Source organism: Falco rusticolus, chromosome 9 (genome assembly GCF_015220075.1).
Source record: "Falco rusticolus isolate bFalRus1 chromosome 9, bFalRus1.pri, whole genome shotgun sequence".
Taxonomy (NCBI): Eukaryota; Metazoa; Chordata; class Aves; order Falconiformes; family Falconidae; genus Falco; species Falco rusticolus.
Window position 1 is genome coordinate 18,229,665 of NC_051195.1, and position 18,862 is coordinate 18,248,526.

General features: G+C 37.2%; 1 protein-coding gene across 1 annotated transcript in view; it reads right to left on the reverse strand.

Moving 5' to 3' along the window:
* CTNNA3 (catenin alpha 3) overlaps positions 1-18,862 on the reverse strand; it is a 507,496-nt gene that overhangs the window by 408,341 nt on the left and 80,293 nt on the right. The gene's annotated exons all lie outside the window — the stretch shown is intronic.

Genomic DNA, 18,862 nt, shown 5'->3' on the forward strand with positions numbered 1-18,862 from the left:
CTGTCATGGTACAGATTCAGTTAATTTTTTCCTTTAGCAAAATAAAAGGCTGGACTTGAAGAAAGATAATTTTGACAAACACAAACAACCTTGACTAATAGTTGCAATGTGGGAAATGGAGAGAAAAAGACCAAACGGGTTAATGCTCAAATATTTCTTTACCTTCTCAGGAGGGTGAAGGCAGCCTATCCAAAATAGAAACTAGGGCAGATTACTATAATCAAATTTAAAAGAATAACACAAACACATAAAGGACAAAAATCAATACTGGCAAAACATACAATGAGCTTGAATTAGCCAGAGACACCAAAAACAGCAAGAAAAGGTTCTGGAAATGTTAAAGTGCTGCAGCACTAGAGGGAAATTTCCAGGGATAGATTATACTGTGAAAGACAAAATCTCCAGTTTTGGGTGGGTTGGTTGTTCTTTTTTTGTCCAGACTTGAAAGATCAGTTGCAATCATTAATTAAAATCAGAAGAGAATGGTAAGGCTTCAGATTAATATTGGAAAAGAACACATTAAAGAATACTTAGGATAACCTGGCAGCTTTCAAATTGCCTAAACCTGTTTAGTTTCATCTCATCATACCCTGATCAAGCCTCAGAGTCATAAATGATTAAACTAAAGAACTAAAGACCCTGCTGGAGTACTGATGAGGACATTAGAGAAGGGGGGTAGGGCAGGAATCCCCTAAAAAGAGGAAAACAAGGAAGAGTATGAGAATAGAAGTTTAACTAATTCTGTAGAGGGAGATCATTGGTAAGCACACAAAAAAATATGTGACAAGTAAATTAAGCTAATTCATGTTGGCTCAGTCTTATTTCTTTCTATAATAGGCCCATGGGTGTGTGACTAAAAGAAGTCGATGGCAGTAACATATGCCATTTCTGTAGCATGGTTTTTAACCCCATCACAAACGAGGTTCTTCAAAGCAGGTTCAGAAAACATGCTCTAAATGAAACTAGAGCAAGGACTGTACAAGCACATCAGCAGGGGAAGCATTTTGGAATAGATAACAGTTGACCGCTATCAAATGGAAAGATGTATCACATAAAATCTTCAGAAATTATTTCTGCATCTAGAAAAAACTAAAAATTCTCAAGCAAGGTTATGAAAAAGAGAGAAAGCCAAAAAGAGAACACAAAGATGACAAAGGCCAAGATTAAAACTGAAATAGTCTTTATAACTTGCAGAAACCGACCTAAACCTAAAAACAATTTAAAAAGCATACATTTGAACATGCATATATATATCTGTACTGAAAATGGAAAAAATAAACTGCTGACTCTATTACAGTCCTACAAAAAAGTATTACGATAGTGAGTTCACAAGCTTAGCGCGAAGGAAATATGGTGCCCTGTTGCAAATCCCTCTTCAGCCCTGACCAAAACAGCAAATATCAAAGTGACATGAATGACTATATTATAGCCTGTAAAAACATCTGGTTACCTCCCATCACCTTCAACAATGATAAATCCAGAAGTGCTGTGAATAGTTGTGAGCATTACAACCCCTGACCCCTACCCCCCAAAAAAAAACCCCTATCTCTCTTCAAAACAAGAGGGAAGAGAGCACTGAGCATGCACAAGAGTCCTAAAGAAGCCACTTTAATTTAGAGTAATAACTGAGGAGACTGAAGCTGCAAAGAGAAAAGTTACAGGAAGTATGGATTTTTTTTTCAAATACATAAGAAGGAAGCGAATCATCTGTTCTCTGTGGACAGTAGATAAGAAAAATAAGAACAGATTTAAATGACAGCAAGGAAAACAAATAAAAAGATAAAAAAATTAACAGTAAGGATAGTGAAATACTGAGATAGATTGTATAGAAAGGTTGTAGCACAGATGGGGACAAATTTTAGAGAAAAAAAAAAAAATCTGTTTGAATTGCTCGCTTCCCGTGTTAGGATGCACAGGTACTGGATGACTTCCTGCATTCCTTTCAGACCTACTTTTCTGATTCTGTGAACACACATTTTGAAACAGATAACAAATACCATGACTCTCCACCAGACTAAGCAAAGAGAGATTTCATATCTAATACAGAAGGAAATGTGTCTGACTAACAGAAGAGAGTTACAAAGGCACGAAGAGGTTTTCATTATGGGTCAGTAAACTGGATCTCAGTTTCCCCAGTCATGACCAAAGTAACTGCCTTGTACAGACTTTTGTAAAAGTATCAGGCATGTTGTCAGAACAAAGCAGAAATACACAGGGTCCATGTTTCTGCTCTACTGGCCTTGTGGCTAAACAGCCCTGTGCGTGTGAATTTTGCTCAACGCAGCAGCTTGCATAGCACTAAATTAAATGCTACAAAGCACACAGCAATTATAAGTACAGTCTAATGAGTAAGCTGCATGTGAAGTACAGCAATCTGAAAAAGACATTAAAAGCAACTATTTCCTACACATCTATGTTCTGCTCATTCACTATGTCTGAGCAAGTTCCTAAATTACAGAAGGACCTAATGCAGAATGTAATGCTTGTGTTTCGGTCCAAGGTTTTAGGTATCCTCAGTTGCTTTGGCATCTCAAATTTATTTATCAAGTAGGTTTGAAATGATTCCAGAGAGCATCAAACTGCACCTGAAAGTGTTACTTAAAAGCCTGAATGCTAACACTGTGCAGTGAAGCATGGTGCAGAAACTTCTCTCCTAGCACTGACGCAGGGTAATACATCTCCACAGTAGAGACACAAAGCGATAAACAGCCTCCATCCAGAAGAAACTTCCAAGTTAGTGCAGTGCTGTGCCATGCCGATGCCACAGCATAATTTTACTGCCCCAGAACAACCCCTTCAGATACAAAGGATTAATATTTCAGGCTGTCTTACAATGATCAGCTTAGCACAGTGAAAGTAAACCCAAGTTTATCAGCCTTGTGCGAAGTTGGGCTGATGCAGCAGGACAGCTTTGGGATTCTTGACCATCTCTGTACAGTTATACACAGACATCGCAGTCTGAACCAGCACTCATTCAGGGGTTTGTGCCTACCATATTCCTTTGCTTAGTTGTAGTTAAATCTCCATTTCCTTTGTGAAATCCATTCCACATACTTTGCGTCTCTGCTGTATGAACCTCAGAAATTTTACCAAACATACACACATCAGTGTTTGTTGAGAGATATCTTTTTTTTTTTAAATTGAACCTGTGGAAAATAATTCCTGAATCACAGTAATATTTCATTATTAATAGTAATAATTTAGTAATGTATCTTTCAACCTTTCACATAATCTTTTAGAAAGCATATTACTCACATGCTGGAATCTGTGTTACTGCAACAATTGTCAAGCTTAGCTGCACACTATCAGGCCTAAAAACTTCTCACAGACTCTTGAACACATCTCAAACTTTTAACTGAAAAATGTCTTGGAAAACACCACTTACAACAGTTCCATGAATCTGGAGCATACTCTGGCACACCACAGCTTTGCAGACCACTAACCTAGAGGATCTTTATACATCACAAGAGCACTGTAATTAGTGCTATACCGACCAAAAAGTAGCAGAGACAGCTGATTAAACACAAGCAGGGAATTTATTTAGTAAACATTAATGGTTTTGTAGAATTCAACAGGCATCCTGTCAAGTGGGGGATTTTCCCCTCTCCTGATCAAAATGAAGTGCTTCTGATGTGCCTCTGACATCACTTACTTCCCCTCCTCTTCAATTTCCTTATCTAAGTGGCCTTTGTTTGTTTGCTTTATTGGACTTGTGAGTGAAGCAGGCAAATTACAGACATCACATGAATCTGTTCTAAGGGCAATGCAGGTTTCAAAGTCTTGTTATTCTCTCCCTGCAAGAATGTGACAAATAATGTTTACAAACATCTGTTTTTATTAGTTTTTATTAGACCACCCTGGGTGTATTTTTTTTAACTACACCAAACCAGTAATCACCTTGAAACGTCTCCTCTCACAGCATGTTTAGCTCATACTTACAACAGTTTTGCATTTAGTCATTGTGGGATCTCTCACAAAAAAGAAAAAAAAAAATATTCTCTTTACAAATAATGCCATACAACAGGGTTGTAAGGTCAGGAACTGCTTTACTGAAACTGATGAGCCTTCAAAAATCATCTAATTGGTAATTGGCAATGATGACCAGGACCTGCCTTGAAAAAGCATGTGATCTCAAGGTCTTTTCAGAAGGTTTTTTTCAGGTCATATGCTCTGATGGGGTTATCCACAAACAAGTCCAGCAGTAAATCCTCATGACTAAGGATCAAGAAAGGGCTTCCTGTAACTTCCTTCCCCTGAAAGCAACGCACTGGATCAGCTTTTTCAATTCACAGTCCAGCACACAAGGACAATTAAGAATCGTGCTTTATTTTACAAAACAACTTAAATTGGTGTATACCACCTCTGTTTTAAAACTTCTTTTTTTGTGCATGCCTAGTCATAATTCATGACACTTTATAATATTCAGAAAGAACATTTTTCAAGTATCTTCCTCCTCTCCAAATTTCATATCCACCATAAAGCTGTACTAAGCCACCTATCTGATGTTTTACATCACTGCAACATTTTGAAAGAAGACAAAGGGCAGGAAAGTTAAATCAATTACCATATATTTCTCCACTACATGTTTGAATAAATCAGCATAAGAATATAAAAATGATTGCTTTATCAAAGGTACATATGGATGGATAGAGGGCTAAGACTCACAGCATTTAATATGTTTTGAATTCCATGTTCACAGTGAATGAGTCACCTTTCATTTTCACTTCTTGGAAATTCTGGGTAGATTATTAAATTAACCAAAAATTTGACATATTTTTTGCACTAAGATCTGAGAAATTGTTATATTCTTTTTCTCTTAATTTGTTTGTATATCAATGGATTTTATGAATTCTATGCAAGATGTGAAAACTTGCCTTTGTCATTTGAACATAGACATTCCTGAACTGAACTAATTTTCAACTAGTTTTTCACAGTTTAGGAATCAACTCTCCAACCTCAGATTTTCATGACATAGCCTCTATCTATTAATCTGAAGAATGTCATCTTAGTTTATCATTTCCAGTCCAGTGCAACAGATATATAATGATCAGTGGCTGACCATGGTGAGACACTGGTGATGTTTCATTGCAAGTGTTGAAGTTTATTTGCTCCACTTCAGCACTTAAAAAATATGGTGAGACAGTTGTGTAGATAAAAAAATCAGATCCAACTTTGATGACCACACAACTCTTCAGTACCCCAGCCCTGCCTTTCACACAGAAATTAAAGTTCACCTAATCCCCCTGAAGTTATCCTTACTCTGACATGCAAGTCACAGCCTACTAAAGGTAAGAAAGACCTTTTCTGAAAAGGCAGAAACTGGCCAAACATTGAAACCATTTTCCTCTACATTTGTGTTTTCTATTCACTGTCCTTAGTGACCTCAAGATCGAAAACAGAAAATCCTAAAAGTAAAGCTTTAATGAAGTTACTTTTGTAAGTCTAGAAATTCTGATACAACTCACTAGCATAGAAAGAACAAGCTACCTTGACACATCTATACACTTCATAAACAACAGTAACTGCTCAGCAGTCTGTCTGTCATTTTGCACACAGTAAATTTTTGTAACACCTCCACAGAGAGATAAGGAACAGCTTTAAAGGAACACATTTAAGATATTTGTGCTGGCATCTGGCCCCATCAAACCTTTAGCACTGACTTTAATAAAGAGAAAAAAAAAAGAAAGAAAAAAGAAAAAGAAAAGAAAAATACATTTTAAGTGTCTTTAAGTCATTTATAAAGCAAAATACTTGCTGGTCTGAAGGACATTTTAAACATAAAAAGAAAAAGGCCAAGATTATTTCATTCTAGCTGACCATGAAAAATAAATTCTAACACTTGAGAAGTCTGTCTATCTAAACAGAAGGCAGTAATATCTGCAGCAGTATTAAGCAGGCATTTCAATTAGAAAATTACTCCTAAAAATACTATAAAAATAAAAAAAAATCTTTAGGAAATAGAGAATTATTCCAATAGTTCAGTTAACCCATACTCAACTTCAGACCAACCCTTAACAGCTATGACACAACACATTTTTAAACCCCACAGGCGGCTTTACTTTAGTAATACAGTTGCGCTGCCATTGGCTCAAGCTAAAAATAGTAGCATCAGCAGCATAGATTAAACGATACATTCTTTCATGAGTGCTAAAAGAGATCAAGAATTAGGAACTATATGGGAAAATGTTGACATTTCTTTGGAATTTTTTCAGTAAACAATGGAAAATCTATCTACTGATTAGTTTACTGAATGTCAGATTGTTTGGAAACGGGGTGAATATGATAAAAATGTACATCTGGTAAGGTAATCAAAAATGCCTATTTAATCAGTGCACTAATCAGTGCATGTTCTTTGACAAGCAAAGTGAATCTAAGCAATTTTTTAACATGTAAAAACTATTAGTGTTGAAAATATGTATTATTGAATATGCAAACAACCAAATATTTCTTAAATCCAGTGAGTGATAGGTAATAAACACTGTATAAGGGCATTCTTCCCGAAGTACTACATCAGAAACACACCCTGTCAAAGTATAATACACACATTTGTTAGTAAATAATTGAAAGGTTTAACAAGTAGTGCAGACTCAAGCTCTGGAATTTACAAACACCTTAATTCAGCCATGTAAAAATTCTCCATGGGATCAATTCTGCCACAGATCTGAAAGCCTGTCATTATCACACCTAGCAGTGTCTTCATGGTGCAGTTTAACTACTCTATCTCTCTTGCACCCTGTTCTCTCTTCCCCTATATCAACTGACCATTAAGCAACTTGGGGTGGGGGGGTGCAGAGAAAGGAAGGTAGCTCTCCGAGTAGTAGATGGAGAGATTCACTTGCACAAAGAACAATCCCTGTAGTCCCAGTCATAACGGCTAGGAAGCTGTCAGGGGTTCCTTAGCAACCACCATTAATGATAACTGAATTTTATTTCCCTATGGTCACCAAGGGTATCCTGTAATATTTCGTAGCTACTGCACCAAGGATTAAAGAAGGGGTGGGTGTTATAGGGGAGAATAACCATCTTCCACTTCTATCTTGTTCAGACTTCTGCAGGAAGAAGAGAAGTCTTTTATATCTGCTCTTGTTCTGCTGGAGGCAGGAAGCCAACTCCCCAGCCTGCCTGCCACACACCAACACAAAGGGACTGCAAAGCGGCAAGAGGCGGTGGCCCACCACCCTCTGGCCATCTAACACTCTCTAAGATCACTATGCCACCCAAAAGAAAACAAGCACTGAGGGTGCCTGTATAAGCAGCTGTGTAAGCAGTCAGGGCTCTTGTCCTATTGGAAGAAATAATTAGATATTTAAGGTTCAGACACGAAAATGTATTTATATAAAACAAACTCCAGGAAAAGCACAGTTACATCATTTTTCCTGAATAAGCTATGCACACAAAAAGGACAAAAAAGTTATTACCAATGTGTATTATCTTTTATGGTGGTATTAATTTAACAAGAAAACTGGAAGCGTATATAGTAATATATTAAAAAGAGTTTCAGTTATTTCACAAAGCCAAGGAAAAACCTGAGATATTATTCACAAGAATTTAAATCCATGTTTTCATTAAATCCATAAAATCACCTATTATATGGAAAATACTTTTCAGGCTGCAAAAATGTTTGACCCAAAAAGAGATCTATAAATATACTGAAACGCTACAAATGCTAAGTTACATAATAAAGTTAGAACAAAAATTTTAAGCACATTCTTTTCTTCCAACATTTATGCTTTTCTAGAATCTACAGATCAAAGATGCTAACAGTCAGAATGTCACTGCTCATCGTGCCTTTTATTTTCTGTTTGTCATTGAAAACAACCTGGTATAATGTTGTCTTACTAGGTTTTTGTTCCAAAATCCTCTAACCTTACATCCCTAATGGTTGCTGTTATCAATCATGTGAAAATTATTGCAGCAAATGTTGAAAGTGGAAAAAAAATAAGATTAATTGAGGTTGTACTAGAAGGGATACATAAAGCACATCACACTGCTCCATTTTAAATAGGTCATGAGCTAGAAGGGAAATGAACACCTTTCATTTACCAGGAAGCTGTGTAATGTTAACAATCTCACATTTTTCTCTGACATTCTAGGATGAACAGAAGTGTACTGAATTCTGTCTTACTGTAGTAATACTGAAGCAGTTTCATTGTAATAAAATTTATTCATTACGAAATTAAAGACTGTGGAAACCAAAATAATTTCTCCTAACAAAATGGAAGATAGCCATATTCCATGGTACACAGGAACAGTGAGACTTCTCTTCCCATAGAACCAGATACTGTGTGGTTCAGCTCCTCAGATTTTTTCACACTGGATTTCATCTGCAGCCCTGAAAGATTTATACCCACTGCACATCATGTATTGACTGAATGGCTCTCATTTATTTTTTGAGAATGTTTTGAAAGAATGGGTTATGTTCCAGCTCCTCTTTTCACAAGCTTCTGAAATGCTGTCCGTGAGGATTTAGGCCAGTACTAACAGGAATACTGGCAACTTCCTCTTAAATCCAGTTGGATCCAAAGCCCAACAGACAGACCCTTCTCTGATAGCAACAAATTCTGCATTAGTCCAGTAATCTATTTTTGTATTTTTCAAGCACCTGATGTTGTAGTCATTTAACAGCAAATAGGTTTTTCAGAGAAGGCCAAAGGTCCTAGTATTTACAAATCTCCAAAATCCTTTCTCTTTGTAGAAAATTATAATGTAACTATATAATTTGGCATGATACTGAGCTCTGTCTTCACTGATTACTGAATTCTTGCCAGGATAAGCTGTATGCCATTCCCTTCATTTTTCATTGTCACATGACTACCATAAGCTTTAAAAGCCGTTCTTAAAAAAAAGTAAACGTAGTTTTAATTTTTCATCACAGATGCCTGCCCTCTTCCACACTTCTTCTATACTGTTACTCCAAATAGGTTGAGCTTTTTTAATGGATTCTAGGCACTACTGCAGTGAGTAAACTCCTGTGAAGTTCTGAAATATTTTCATTACAAAGAACGTTTCCAATTCCTTTTTCAAAGTTGTTATCAAGTATATCCTACCAAACCAGCACAGCTCACAAACAAACAAAACACTCAGTGTTAACTCCAAACAGAATTTGCATTCCTATACCTAGTATCTTATTTCCATCAGACCCCAGCTGTCACATCTATTTTAAATGCAGACACATCTCTCTACATGCAAATGGAGTGTCTGTGCAGTAAAAGCAGTTTACATGTCCCTCCCACGTTGCTGGTCACAGGAGTGATCTCCAGCTGGGAGAGCAGGACTGCAGAGGAGGACACTCCATAGCCAAAAGCCCTGGATCTTTAAGGAAGTAGGCCTCCATCACCCAGTCACCTCAGGGGTCAGCTGTACCTGAGTGATCACAGGAACCTCTGCTTGTGAACTTAAAGCCAGGTCTCCCTCCCTTAGGCTTTCCAAGGTTTTACCATATACATGTTGTGGCTCTTGGACATGCAAAGGTTAGGGTATGCAGTCAGAAGGCCAGGAACTTGGCACTGCATTTCTTGATATTGTCTTGATATTACTGTTACAGAATGGATATAGTATTTCATTTAACAGTTCTTTTGTTTACTAAAAATGCAAGATGAAGATGAAAACATACACAAAAGGCTATACTTCCCACTAGCAATCACTTCTTTGTACCAAGGATTATTAGACCTGTTGGAGCAGGTCCAGAGGAGGTCCACAAAAACAATCAGAGGGATGGCACGCCTCTGCTATGAGGGAAGGCTGAGAAAGTTAGGGTTGGTCAACCTGGAGAAGAGAAGGCTCCGGGGAGAGCTTGATGGGACCTTTCAATACTCAAAGGGGGGCTTATAAGAAAAACGGAGATAAACTTTTTAATAGGGCCTGTAGCAATAGGACAAGGGGTCATGGTTTTAAATTAAAAGAGGACAGATTCAGACTAGATATAAGGAAATGTTTTACAATGAGAGCATTGAAACACTGAACATGTTGCCCAGAGAGGTAGTAGGTGCCTCATACCTGGAAATATTCAGACAGGTTGGATGGGCCTCTGAGTAACCTGATCTAGTTGAAGATGTCCCTGCTTATTCCAGGGGGTGTGGACTAGATGACCTTCAAAGGTCCCTTCCAACCCACGCTATTCTGTAATTTTAAGATTCTATGATCGTTAGCTGAGGACCTATCTGTGGGGAAATGTTGCAAAAACAATGAATAGAATTTATGCTGATTTTGAAATATATTTACATCAAATATTACTAAACAGAAAACTTATGCTGATTTTTGGTCTAAACTATTTCCCAAAATAAAACACTTGAGTGCAAAAGTAAAGTGAAAATATTATAACCTGAACTCCCCTATCTATTTTATCTAGAGAAAACCCAGTCAAAGCTTTCTGTCCTCATGACTTTACACAAGATCACCGACACAAGAAGAGTATTAAGGCTTCAATGAGAGGTATGGACACCCCACTGAGATCACAGTGGAGCTGGAACAAAACCCTTCGTCAGTCTCTAGAACAGTGAGACATTAGGCAAACACTCAGTACAGTTACTGGAATGGCTGAAATACCTCTGCCTTAAACACAGACCCAGAAAGCTAGAATTGCTGCAGGGAAGCATAAGACCTGGATGTCTCCAGGTCACACATAAACAGTGACTCTAAAATTTGTTCCAGTATTACTAGTTTATCACAGCCCTGGAGGTCTGCTAACCAAAACCACAGTGAATTTCATATATGTTCTTTTCTGGCTACTGTTTGAGAAAACTAGCCATGGAGAAGCAAAACAGCTTAATGTACATGGTAAGAGACCATGACCATTTAGGCAAGGAATCATTAATGAATTATAATTAGAGAAGTTACCAAACACATTCAGTTTTACCTACATAAAACTGAAAAAGTAAACAAAATATTTCTGTATTCGTTTCAAACACATACATAACACCTCTGGATTCTGTCTTGCATTTCACATGCTGTTCCAAAAGCTTTTTCAATACCTGAAAGAATAATTGTTTGATTTTGTTGATGCCATGTACTAGGTGAGTACTTGCAGAACAGAGTTGTATTATTTTCATTTGTTTATTCCTTAATTGGGAGTGATTAAATTGAATCTACAGCAGTTTTCCTGCTTTACCATGTCTGTTGCTACCTATTTTCAGACACGAATAGTACACAATCTTTTGCAAAATGATTATTCAAAAATTTCTTTTCATTTGTATGTGAGCACTCATTTTGTCTCTACATCACTCACGTGAGAAAAACACAATGCCTGAAAGTTCTGGAGCAGCACAAGCCAAAAGCAACAGTGACAAGAAAAAGCTCATGTTTGATCCTTCTGGGCAGATTTAGAAGTGGCTACATTAAAATTTTGGCAGATGGATGTGATGAAAATTTATTAAATTGAATACTGCTATGAAAGTTTTTGTCTTTAATTAGGGATCACTTGACTTGGACAGGGACCTCAAAGACAACTTTAATGAGCAGGTGGTGTTTGTCTTGAGCCCCCTGAACAAGCAAGAGATGAGCGGGACCATCCAAACAATAAATATTGTGTGCAGCTATGTCATGATGGTAACTCCACCACACTCGGGCCTCTGGCCAACATCCCTGGGATGTGTGAACCTTCCAAATTGTGAGAGAGTGCACGCCTGCACTTAGCCTAAATGTAGAAGTTTACATACGCTAGGTGTGTGAACTATTTTTTTCACCAAGTATAAAGGTGGGCAGGCTCCAGGACTGGGCCAGAAGCCTCACCTACAGGTAGATGTGCCACGTAGGATTTTTCACAGTTACTGAGAGACTCCTGGCACCAGCTGCAACAGGGCTTCCCAGCTGAAGTGTGGGCCTGGATGATGTTAAGGAGATAACTGGTGATCTATCCTTTTCTTAGACTCTGTAACGCTTAGCAGTAATGATTTGATGCTTCACTCCTATTGCTCTTTAATGATATTATGCATAACTACTGCTGTTTCCTTTTATCATATTTCATGCTATTTTTCCTTTATTATAGTGTAATATAATAAACTGCATTTATTCTTATATTTAATTTGGAATTCATTTTTGCTTGGTATCCTGTCAAAACAATGGATATCAGCAAACTACTCAGTGATGTCTTCCCCTCCCTGATTGTAGTCAAAGAGTGATTCTGGCGTGAGAAGTGTTAACAGACACTTGAGTGGCAGCTCAAAAGTAGGCAACAGTCAACAGCATAGTACAGGATTGAGTATTAAAAAGAATTACTACAACATCTGCAGTCTCAGATTACAGGAAATACTCAGGTAACTGAAGAAGTAGGATGGGGAGGGGGGACCCAAAAGCAAATTATATCTTGACCTACTGCTTCTCCACATTGCTAGTTCCAACTTGGCAAAGTTACACAGCAATAGACTTGTAGAAGACAAGTATCTTTTCAGTGCCACACTGTGCTGAAGTTAAAATTTGAATTGTGTTCTTTTACCTCAACCAGAAAAATCTTTGTCAATGCTTTGATTTTATTCTATAGCAGGAAATGACCCCTTATATCCAAAACATAAATTCAGTTCACAAATACCACCATTAGCCAAAACTCACTGCATTTTCTTGTAGCTTAACATTGCTAATAAAGTTTCTGCTGATTTCACTAACAAGGCAGAAGCCAAAGAAAGATGTAAAATCAAAGCTATCCTGCAGGCTGTTTTAAATTTACATCAGCATTGGAACATTCATTCAGATTTCTTGCCATAATTTTTTAGTAATTGCAACTAGACCAGCACATCCAAAGCAGATATGCTGACCATATACCACCCAGTGTAAGAAAGGGTAGCAGAACAGGTCCACAAGGAAGAAAATTCATCTTATCATTGCAGACTTTTCAGCAAAGTGTTACAATTAGCATCATGATATAGAGAAACTCCTCATAACACAGTTCTCTCCATGCAGATGTCACTGCTTTTTAAAATCCACTTTAAAAAAAAAAATCTCCCCTTAACCACCTTCCAGTAACACATCTGGTTTGGCATTTTCAGCATTTGCTGCCTGAACATAAAAATACATAGTGGTTTTTAAAGCAACTTCATGGACTCTTCTGCCTACGATGTTCTCAACAGGCATTCCTTTTTCAAGTGTGGTCAGCCAATTAGGCACTGAGGGCTTAAGTCAGTGTGATATATTTTTAAGAACCATTAGGTACATAACACCAATCCTTTAGTGAGAAAAAAGGTGTGGTTAGAAATTCAGAAAAACAGGCTACTGCATTTGAAAACACTGATCTGTCTGCACAATACAAGGACCATAACTGAAAATGTGTAATCCCACATCAAGACCTAGGCAACTTGAATTGTTCAGCAAATTTATCAAGTGCAGTATGAAGATAGGTGCAGAGAGAAGTTAGAAAGCGAGCAAAATGAAAGCTTTCTAGATTGGGGTAGAGAGAGGGAAAAAAAAACTCTACAAGAGAACCAAGGAAAACCCATCTGCTTTTGGAATATGCCCAGCTTCTTCCCCCCCGGAAAATTACTACAAAGCTTCTAAACTCCCATCTTCAAATGCACAGAACATACTGCCTGGAATTCATTACCTGGATGGAAAGTCAGATCAGGCTGTCTTTAGACAGGTAGTTAACAGTTTCAGGGAAAAAAATATTTAAGGCATGAAGTTTTGCCAGCATAACTCAAGAGCAACATTCTACTCTTGGAAATTTCAGTCTCATCAATATGTTTCTACCAAATGCTCTCCTTTTACTGCTATTTTTTGCTCATTACTTCATCACCATTTCCCACCCTTTCAGATTTGTGGAAAGGGAGGAAAAAAAGAATGATGTTCCTTCTGCACTTTATGCCTTCCATTCTGTAGATTTGCACAGATATGTTGCAAATATTGGTCTACAACAGCAAAACTGTGAAGGGACATTTAGGAATCAGTTGGAATACTTGCCTATTTGTGGTTAAAAAGATACTCAGATGCTTGGCTGATTCAGGAGCCCTGCAGTTTCAAAGAACAAACAAACATTAACCACAATCTCTACATTTTCCAGGTTGTATAGATAAATAATGACTTCTTTTTTGGCTCTGGGGGAATTTACTTAAAAGAGAAACTGTATCTGCCTGCCTGCAGAAGCTGCTGTGATTAAAACATCAGTATTACATGAGTCAGTCAGGAGGGAAAACTGGAAGAGACAATTATTTAGAAGTTATCTTAAAATTATGTCCAAATATGGATGTTATGGTTCCTTAAGAATTCAGGGATTGTTTAGAATTATATCAGAAAGAGTAATACAGTCTCAAGGGATATACTGTCTGCCATTTTAAGGGGAAATTTTAATCTTAAATGCACCAAAGCACATATCATGAGTCTATACTAAGCATATAACATACCAAACATAAAGCTAACTTTAAAGAATTTTCCAAAGTAGATTAAATTTCTGTTTTCACCATAACTTTATGAGTAAAGGGACCAGACAGTGTTTTCTCCTGCATTCAGAAACAAATTCACCTCTGAGAAAAGGTCATTCATGAAAAAATTCACCCTTAAGGATAAATATTTGGAAAACTCTGAGCATATAAAACAGAATGCCAAAAGAAAAATACTGCAACTCAAACCACAGACTGGTGTTTCAGACTAGCAAACTTTGAAGGAGAAGTATATTCAACTGTGACTGTAATTTTTTATTTCCTCACCAAAAACAGTAACCAAAGGAATTTGTTTTCCTTGAAAAGCCACTCATTTTGGAAAATGAACTTTTTTCGTTTAAATAACTTTATCAAAGACATATTAACTCCCCTCTTCTAGATAAACTGTATGTAATAAAGAAAATTTTATCTAAAATTATGGGAGAGCATATTTTTAACTCTCTTTATAATATTGATAAGAATAAGGAAATCATGCCCAAATGTAAGGCACAAAGTATAATAGTGAGTAACAACTTGATTGGATTTATTTCTAGAACTAATATTAATAGCCTGTAGGTAGACTTCTTACCCCATACAGAATCCTAATGAGCTACATCCTTGTCTATTTTGCAGTTTCTTTTAAAAACACACACCAGAGACCCTGAAGATTCTCTCAGCCATTCCATTCCAAAGTTTACAGCCTGAAAGTTCACTCTGTATGGGAAAGTATACTGGAAAACCTATGTAGAATATAATTTTATATACCTATTTATCTATTTACTTTAAAACTTTTTATACCCTTTCAGGCTTACTATCTCCCATTCCAAAGCTGCAATTAAATGAAACAAAATCTTCCAAACCTGGACTAATTAAAGTTGTAGTTTCTCAACTAAACAGTAAGTATACACAGTTATCTATGTATATTTTCCTGCAGATTTTATATATATATTTTCAATTTAATTGCTGGTGGTAAATAAACCACAAGTACATTACATACATTAACAACAGAAACATGGTTGAAAATTGTTTCTGCTCAGGCTTTTTCAGGGTTGATCTGTAGAAGGAAGAGCAGGTCAAAAAAAGGTCAAATATTTTCCATTTCAGTGTGCATTTTAAATAACCCATTTACTCCATTATTTGCACTGAGAAGTGCTAACCCATTTCATTCTCATGAAAATTTATATCTAATTAAATGCACTGCATACAGTTTACCAAACACAGATATTTACTGTATATTATTCCTTCAGGAATTGTTTCTGACACATACACGAGCCCCTATCTATTCCGTATTTTGGCCACGTTTGACATGACTTGGTGATTTCACTGGCTTTTGGGCAACCTGAATCACAGCAGACTGTAAAATACAGCTCTGCTAAGATTTAGATTTAAAGATTCAGTCAGGACTATAATGGAGAGCAAAATAAAACAATACATTGTAAATGTCTATTGGAAAGACTATCAATAACTGCAAGTTAAAAGAACTGTGAGAAGCAGCAGCATGGTTTTTTATCCACCAACAGCAAATAAAAAAGCAAAAAGAAGATGACTTCTGAAGTTCTGGGGCTCAAACCCATTTTCAGCATGCCTTGATAAGCTGTCTTCAAAGTGTTTCACATTCATATATGTTTCGATTAGGAACAGGAAAAACACTCCAAATACACAGAGGGCAAAACTGCCAGCAGTCAAGGCTCACATTGCTTTCATATTAACATTTGTTGCATAGAAGGAGGCAGGACATGCATGTGAAAGCCAGCAATGCCACTACATCACACCCACTCCTCCAAAGGAGGTCCTGACAAGTAGCATTCTGAACTACAGATCCTGCCTCTACTGATTAAGTTACATAAAATCATATCTTTGGTCCTGAAGCTAGAAGTCTCTGATTCAGTTCCTAATACTGGCCAACACAGATTACCACAAATACACATTGGATCAGCTTGATGAAGCTTTTTTGTGAAGTGCAGGCAGCTGCTCCCACTAAAAGAATCCTAACCGTTAATGTTCAAAATAATTAAATAATATGTCTTGTTTGTTGAATATGTTGAATATTTGCTACTGACAGATAACAGGACTTTTGCACCTTTTCCATCAGGTGAGCATACAAAAAGATAAGACATTAGAAGCCCTTTGGTAAAGCTGTGGTAACACTTTGGTAACACTGTGAAAACAGCAACTTGGAACAAGGAGATATCTTCGGGGGGGGGGGGGGGGGGCGGGGAAGAAAAAGAAAAGTAAAAAACAAACAAACCCACCCCCCAAAAAAAACAGGAAAAAACAAACCAAACAAAAACGAAACACACACACAAAAACAACAACAAAAAAACAACAACAGAGCTGTGCTAGGAGAGCGCTCCTATATGAGATCTGACAACCTTACATCTCCCTGGCCACACTATCCCCAAGGCTCAGGGCATTGACTCCTGTCCCACTTTACCCCACACCATTACTGGTGCCTCTGGAGAGCATCCTCATTGCCTCACCTCTCTTCTTTTTAGGAGCCACTCAGTCTATACTGAGGCCATACCTGCTGTATCGCATTGTCTGTCCTGTTGTACCCTGAACCTTAGAAGCCACATGCAGAGTTCAGCGTAGTCTGTTCCTTCTGAGAAGAATCAGCTGCCTCTTCTCCCCAGGAGACAGTTTCCTCTCTGCTTTGTAGTGAAAGCATTTTTAACAGACTTGAACACACGCAGAAGTTCTACTAGCTACCTCATACCGGTTCAAGAAGTAAGCAAAACCTTAGATTCTTTAGGCTGCAAAAGTTCATCTGCAAATAGGACCAAAATGGGCAAGAGCACACCTGACAGTAGTAGTCCATGCAATCCATTCACAGCAGATCTTGAAAAACACCTCTTAGATTCACAACATCCCACAATTTTTTGCCTTCTAGGCATAGCAATGGAAGGGAAGATGGATTATTATTACATAAGCCACTGATAAATTTTAAATGCAGGAATAATACGATTCCATCTTGTTAATAGTAGTCCTTCAGACTTATAAAATCCTATGACACTCATAAAATGTTATGTAACTGAGTTTTGGAAGATTAGAATTATATTTTGATAGGAAATTAACTGTCAATGTGAGAAATTTTTTTGCTCCACTGCCTTTCAACCAAGCATTTCCAAATACTATTAAAAAAAAATTAGCTATTTGTATACTCTAAGTGAGACCCTGTTAGAAATATTTGAACATGCTCCATCATTATATTAAGAGATCAACCAAAATAAGATTGCTTTACTATCAATCTTACCTTGAAGACCACATTCTCCAAATTTACAGAAACATTTTCCTGCACAGGTGGGTAGTGCAATACAATAACCTGCATTAAAGCCTCTGCTCAGCAATTCTTCCTCAAGTGTAATTCCCAGTGAAATCAAGGGAAGCTACTCAAAACTGGATTGCTGAAGAGACGCAGAAGTAGCAATGCCTCTCGTTCAGGACAATTTCTGCCTGCCAGCAGGCTGTGATCAGGCATGAAATCCTTTTTCCACTGAAATCAAGAGGATCCTGCCACTGCAGGTCTAGATTTCTCCCTTTCTGTTTAGTATTTTAAAGTGCTACAACATACTCTTTAGAAAAGGGACAGTGAACTGGCAGGGAAGAGACTATATTTGGTCTACACATCTTTCTTGTTTCTATGTATACTTCATATTACTAAGGTCACATTTCTGTGCATGTCATCACGGCAAGAACAGAGAAGGAAAAGCAATTTAGTCTATAGAGATCTTTAGGTCAACTACAGGACCATCCCAACATGGTAGGCCCCAGGGGTTTGGCTTCACCAAAGTATGTAAAAAGATGGTTCCTGATTGCTTAGAAGTCAGTTAACCCTGTTTCTAATATGCTGCATGCACAGTGTTAATGGAAATCCATGAAGAGACATGTGGACCAATTCAAGTGTTTTGACTGAAATTCACAGAAGGAAGAATATGGATGCTTGTGTCCAGAACAGTGGACGACACACAGATGGTTAACAAACTATTCAGGTAGCATATAAAATGCATAAAAATAGATCTGATTATCACATGGAATCCAATTTCCTTTCCAGCTTTGCAACACAGCTATCTAGAAAATGAGTTTCTGAAGTGCTTTTGTATTTTATGTATTACATTGTATCATGTATATTATATAGGTCAAATATATGTCTAAAATAACAAGAATAACCATAATTCTGTTTTCACATTAATCTCAATTATTCTTAGGTTATTCAAACTCCTATAGGTTGTACTCTGGTTCATTAACTGCTCCATTTACTTAAGTGTCTCTAATTCATACGCAAAAAAAGACTTTTCACCATAAAGCCTCATGATATAGACTGACTTTAAGAAAGACAGCATAATCGCAGTTTATGCTGAATCAAATTAAGGCACTGTTTTACAAACACAGAACACCATCAATCTGACATAGAATAGAGTTTTGAACTGCACAGTAGGTGAATCTTAAGGTTTTTAGTAACCAAAGTCACTGCTATTGCAGTAAGAAAATAACCAAAATAAAATTGTAACACCTCTCTTGTTGGA